Consider the following 7,361-nt stretch of genomic DNA (forward strand, 5'->3'; position numbering starts at 1 on the left):
GGCGACGGCATAGGAGGCTGTTGTGATGAAACCCTAGGCAGTGTCGAGGAACAACCGTCGTTATTGCCCTCTTCATCCAAAGAGGAATCATTATTACTAAACTGTTTGAACGCCACAAAGCGCCCCCCCTTGTTCCCACCAAGTGTCTTGTTGTCTTCCTCAGGTGGGATGGTCAAGCACTAATAACGACCTTGGGTCCTTGGCGTACCCTCTTGGTATTTCAGCACCGTGTAGTAGCTGCCCTTCTTGGACGAAATACCAGGCTTGGCCTAGCGCCACCTTAAGAGGGAAGTACTCTTGGGGCCCATACAACTTGCGGGGAGTGGGTTCATTGATACTGTCCACCGAAAATCCACCGGATACATTGCAGTTGCTTCATTCTCATCAACCGGGGTCGATCCACACTATGTGAAAAATGGTTTGTAGTAACGGGTCAAATTTTTTAGGGGCGGCTGGTGATGAAGCTACCTCTACAGTGGCATGCTCGGGATCCACGAGACCAGCCGCCCCTATAAATGGAAGAGCAGGGGCGGTTGGTGATACGAGCCGTTCCTACAAATGGGTAGGATTTGTAGGGGCGGCTCACTCACCAGCCGCCCCCGGTGTTGCTATTTGTAGGGGCGGCTGGTGATTGAGCCGCTCCTAAAAATGCTCCACGTATAAATACCTAGGATTTGTAGGGGCGGTTCAATCACCAGCCGCCCCTACAAATATCCGTTGTATAAATGGCTGCATGCCCCTTCTTCTTCCTTGGGTCACTCACTCCAACCCGTGAAAGAAAGGTGGGGAGGTCTTGGACACCTCCCAAAAATTGCTCTACTAAGGAGGGAAGGTTTTGGTCTCAAATCCTTTGATGGAGAGGTTGTAGAAGGTAAGAAAATGCTAATCCATACTTTTTTTTGAAGTTTTAATGGTTGGTTAGTGAGTAATTAGAGTTTTGTTTTTCTCTCTCTTCTATGGTGCTTGAACTACTTATGAAGCAAATTAGACCCAAGTTTTGAATGTACTAGGGTAAATTAGGTAGGGGAACAAGATCATACCCTTATTTGGTCCATGTTTCTTATTTTAGTGAACAATTAGTTAGTTTTATGGATGTTTCATGTGCATGTAGATCTAGATCTAGGGTTTGGTTTTTTTTATTAATTTCGTTTTTATAAATTTATGTTTGATGAAATTGAACTAGGGTTTGCATGAAAGATATTGGGTAAAATATAATTATTGCTAATTATTGTCTTTGAAATTGTTTATTATAATAAACAAATATGTATTTTAATTATTTATGGATAAATGAGCCATTAATTAATTTTCTCTATCATGGTGTGTTTGCATGCTTCATGTAATTATATTTGATTTATATTCATATATATCTAAAGTATATACAATTATTCTCAAGTAATTATTAATTTAATTTATTTTATATATATATATCTGAACAAGTAGTCCTTTAATGTTTGTTTTGTTGTTGTTGTAAAAGATGGAGTACATGAACTCTTGGATGTATGGTTCGTTAAGGTTCAAGGCAGGTTTCCGTAAAGAGGTGGATAAATTTATTGAAGCCTGCAAAGAAGCATGCAACGACGTTGACTAGAGAATAATGATACAATTATTTGTCTCTAGTAAAGATTGCAAGAACCGTATGGCATGGACAGATGTGACTATCATCAGATCACATTTGATTATGCGAGGATTTATTGAGGACTATATAGTGTGGATTCATCATGGTGAAACGGTTATTGTTAACGACGAGGATGGGAAGGAATACGATGATGAAACCCTAGAATCCCTGTCCCAATATTCAGCAGAGCTTGATGCACGAATGGATTCCGAGTTTGGCAATGAACAAGGTGGTGATGCTGGTGGTTGGGATGGTAACGATGAAGGTGGTGTCAATAATGATGGTGGAGCACGTATTGGGGATGAAGATGATTTGGAGGACATGATTCGAGCCCTTGGACCAGAGATTTTACTAAAGAGCCCAAAAGGTCTAGAAAATTTGGAAAGGGTGACAAAAGCATCGAAGGAGACTGTGTATGGTGTTGAAAAGGGCTGTCCGACACATTGGACATTGCTACGTTTTGTGCTTGAGCTACTCATGCTGAAGGCTAAATACGACTGGTTAGACTGTAGCTTCAATGATCTATTGCATCTCCTATCATGGGTGCTGCCACAACCAAACTCTATTTCCACCAACACGTACCAAGCGAAGAAGGTCATAAGCCCATTGACAATGGGGGTTGAAAAATTCATGCATGCCCCAACCACTGTATACTTTTTCGTGGTGAAACGTTCAAGTCACTGGATAAATGTCCCCGGTGTGGGGCCAGCCGGTACAAGAACAATGACCTTTATGGTGGGGACGAAGCCTCCATGGGAAAAAGAGGAATAAGAAGGGTACAAAAAAGGTGGTACAAGAATCTTAGCCCCTAGAGGACACTCCATTAGGCAACGATGCAAAGCAGAGAAGAATTCCTGCCTTGGTAATGTGGTACCTGCCAGTGACCGACCGCTTGAGACGTATCTTCCTAAACCCTAAAGAAGCCGCACTCATGACATGGTGGGATGATGAGCATAAGGTGGATGATGATAAGATTACACACCCGGCTGATTGTAGTCAGTGGCAAAGGTTCGATGAGAAGCACAAAGAATTCAGCGATGACCCAAGGAATATACGGTTTGGCTTGAGCACCGATGGAATGAATCCCTTCAATGAGAGGATGAGTGACCACAACACTTGGCCAGTGATCTTGACCATGTACAACATCCCAATGTGGTTGTGTCAGAAGAGAAAGTACCTTCTCCTCACTATTCTTATTTTTAGCCCTAAACAAACAAGCATTGATATAGACGTGTTCCTCGAGCCTTTGATACAAGAAATGGAGAGGCTATGGAGGCATGGGGAGCCAATGTACTATGCGTTCTAAAAGGAGGACTTCATATGTAGAGCAATAATATTTGTTACTACCAATGATTACCCTGCACTATTTGCTTTGTCTGGATAGATCAAAGGGAAGACGTGATGCTTGATTTGCTTGGATGGTACTACATGGGTGTACCTGGATGCATGCAAGAAGATAGTTTACCTAAGGAACCAACACTTCTTAAAGACAAGTCACAAGTACCGCAACAAGTTGTTCTTTAGATTTTATGACAACACCCCGGAGATTGAACCCCCTCCAGAGAGACATCATAACGGAGAACACATGTATAGAATGGTGAAAAACATATGCGTCGTCTATGGAAAGAAGAATCCAGATGGGATGAACAGAGATAGAAGCATACCTCTTGTCGAAGGCGTACCTTTCAAGAAACAATCTATCTTCTTTCAGTATCTGCCTTATTGGCCAGACTTGGAGGTCTCCTATGCCATTGATGCTATGCACGTGTAGAAGAATGTCTTTGAGAGTCTCATTGCTACCTTGATGGACACAGGCAAGTCAAAGGATGGTCTGAAATCATGGAAAGACATGGTGCAACTAAACATGATGCCACAACTTTATCCGGTACCTGAGGCTAATGGAAAATACACTCTGCCCGCAGCGTGCTTCAACCTAACACCAGACGAGAAGAGAGCTATATGCACTTTCCTGAGGGGGGTCAAAGTTCCGACTAGGTTTTCAGCGAATGTGAAGAAGCTAGTGTCGATGAAGGATTTATCAATAACACACTGCAAGGCTCATGATTGTCATATGATGTTGACAGTGTTTCTACCTATTGCAATCAGGGCTATAAAGCTAGAGTTCTTGAAAATGACCATCACCCGCATGTGCTATTTCTTTTTGAAGATCTCATAGAAGACGATTGGCAAGCAAGAGTTGAGTGATCTACATGAATTTGTGGTGGAGACACAAAACCAACTAGAGATGTGTTTACCTCCTGCTTTTTTGATATAATGCCTCATCTCATGATTCACATGATTCATCAGATATAGGTGCTGGACCCTTGCTACTTTCATAAAATGTGGTCCTACGAGTGGTTCATGTCGGTTCTAAGTCGATACGTGCATAATCAAGCATACCCAGAGGGCTCCATGATAGAGGGTTACAGTACTAAAAAAGTCATCGAGTGCTGTCAAGAGTACCTAAAAGTACAGAAAGGGATTGGTAAACCTGATTCTCGTCACAAGGGTAGGCTGGCTGGGAAGGGCACCAGTGGTAGAAAAGTGTTCATCGACCATGATTATAAAGAGGTGAGTCGGGTGCATTACAATGTCTTGCAGAGTACACAACTGATGCAACCGTACATTGATGAACACTTGGCTATCATTATATCAGAGAAAAATGGTCGTTCGGATGATTGGGGTCATGAAACAACATAAGCAACGACTAACTACATGGTTGAAGGACCAAAACATACCGCTTGGAGAAACCATAGACTCTATTACCATCAGTAGGTTAGCGGAGGGGCCATCGAGACAAGTGACATCTTGGAATGCTTATGACATCAATGGGTATACGTACTATACCCACGCAAAGGATAGTAAATATGTGAACCAAAATAGCGGCGTTCGAATAGAGGCTCTCGATGGATTAGGGCGAAAGATCCAATACTTTGGCATCATTGAAGAGATATGGAAACTTGACTATGGAAGGAATATAACGGTGGCCCTGTTTCGATGCCGCTGGATCAAACAACACCAACTGAACGAGATCGGATTGAGAGTTCTGGACCTCAAGAATCTAGACAACCAAGATGACCCTTGGGTGCTCGCTTCACATGTCACACAAGTTTTCTATATGTCTGACCCACAAAGTAACCTTCCCCCGAAGAAGAAGACAAAGCACGTAGTTGCCTCCGGGAAACAGCACATTATCGGAGTTGATGGCGTGGACGATGTTGAAGCTTACGATAACTATGATGAGATACCGCTATTCATAGACTTTCCTAAGAAGATCAGTGTTGTGAAAAAGAACCTGCCCAAAGACATATTGCCATGGGAATGAAAAGGTGTCAAGGGGAAAGTCGTTATAGCGGGCTAGCTAGTTGTTGAACGTGGAGCGTTTGTGTAAGTGTGTGTTTGTAAGACTTCATTTATGCATGCATGTGAGACTATATATTTATGTATGTGTGTAAGACTATATATTTATGTATGTGTGTGAGACTATATTTATGCATGTGTGTGAGACTACCCTTTGCAACATCCAGATGAATCTATTTCAACATCCACTCTATTACTACTAAAACTTTATGAAATCACTTAACACTTTATGAAATAAAAAAATGGTCAAAATAAAAGTAGGAGATCTTGACGAGTTATACAACTTTTATATTCATCACCTTTACAGCTGAAATCATTTAGTGGTTGAAAATCAGGTTTGAAGCTGTCATTTTCTGAAATTCAAAATTTGAACTATTCAAATTTTGTCAAATAAAAAGATGACCAAAATAAAAGTTGCAGATAGTGATGTGTTCAACAACTTTTATATTCATCACCTTTACAGCTGAAATCATTTAGTGGTTGAAAATCAGGTTTGAAGCTGTCATTTTCTGAAATTCAAAATTTGAACTTTTCAAATTTTGTCAAATAAAAAGATGACCAAAATAAAAGTTGTAGATAGTGATGTGTTCAATAACTTTTATATTCATCACCTTTACAGCTGAAATTATTTAGTGGTTGAAAATTAGGTTTGAAGCTGTCATTTTCTGAAATTCAAAATTTAAATGGTTCAAATTTTGTCAAATAAAAACATGACCAAAATAAAAGATGTAGATAGTGATGTGTTCAACAACTTTTATATTCATTACCTTTATAGCTGAAATCATTTATTGCTTCAAAATCAGGTTTAAAGTTGTCATTTTCTGAAATTCAAAATTTGAATTGTTCAAAATTAGTAACAAAGATAGATGACTAGACTAAAATGATAGATCATGATTTTAGAAAATTTTAAGAAAAAAACCCATCACCTTTGGAGTTAGTATGAGGGAGAAAAACAGTTTTAGCCACAGATTAAAGAGAAATCACACTTGTTCATCATTGATCATCATGAACAGTTATGATTTTTCTTTTTAATCTCTGGGTAAAATTTGCAACTAGTCTTTCTCCCTCATACTAACTCCAAATTTGATAGTTTTTTCCCTAAAATTTTCTAAAATCATGCCCTATCAAGTTACTATGTTGATTTGGTCATTGTTTTCGTTTGACAAAGTTTGAACAATTCAAATTTTCAAATTTAAAAAACACCAAATGATTTCAGCTAAAAAAGCGATGAATACCAAAGTTGTATAACTCATCAAGATCTACAACTTTTAGTTTGATCATTTCTTTATCTGACAAAGTGATAGTAAACATTGTTCACAAATCAACATGTCTCTTGTATAGTTTATGAAACTACGAGTGATATGTGGATTTGTGAACAATATTTACTAACACTTTGTTAAATCGAGAAATGATCAAAATAAAAGTTGTAGATAGTGATGAGTTCAACAACTTTTATGTTCATGACTTTTCTAGTTGAAATCATTATGGTTTCAAAATCTTGTTTGAAGTTACCATTTATTGAAATTCAAAATTTAAACTTTTCAAATTTTGTCAAATAAAAAGATGACCAAAATATAAGTTGTACATATTGATGAGTTCTACAACTTTTATGTTTACAAAATTTTCATTTGAGGTCATTTCTTGTGCTAAAATTCTATTAGTTGTTTTGAAATTCAAATTTTTAATTTTTAAAATATTGTTTTTGTAAAGAAGAAAATATAGAATTATATCTATATATATAATAAAATTGTTTATATATACATATATTTATATATATAGAATAATAAAAAAACTAATATAAAAATTTACATTGTGTTCTTTATATATTTATGAATTACATAATTAGTAATTAAAATAAATTGAAAAATATTTGTAGGGGCGGCTAACTCAGGAATCGCCCCTACAAATCAATTTGTAGGGGCGGCTAACTCAGGAGCCGCCCCTATAAATGAACTCTGGTATATAAACCAGAGCCCACGAGCAGGCAGAAATTTTTCTAAGTCCGGGCGCTATTCTCCTCCACGACACCGGCAGGCTACCGCCTCTGTGCCCTACCTCCGCCACCTCTGTGCCCTACCTCCACCGCTTCTATGCGCTACCTCCATTGCGCCGTACATCCCCCAATCCGCCTCTAACCCCCGGTCCGTCTCCTGCCCTACGCGCCGCCGTTCCCCCCGGCGACTAGGGTTTCAGCCGCCGTTCCCCTTCCCACGACAGCTAGGGTTTTTGCTGCCGATGCCCGTGCTCCCTCCCCTCGGTGGCCCTGGTGCCCTGGTGCCTGTGCACTTTCCCTCTGCCACCTCTGTGCCCTACCTCCACTGTCTCCGTGCCCTACCTCCGTTGTGTCGTACCTCCCCCGATCCGCCTCCAACCCCCGGTCTGTCTC

The sequence above is a fragment of the Miscanthus floridulus genome, chromosome 10 (assembly GCF_019320115.1).
Source record: "Miscanthus floridulus cultivar M001 chromosome 10, ASM1932011v1, whole genome shotgun sequence".
Lineage (NCBI taxonomy): Eukaryota > Viridiplantae > Streptophyta > Magnoliopsida > Poales > Poaceae > Miscanthus > Miscanthus floridulus.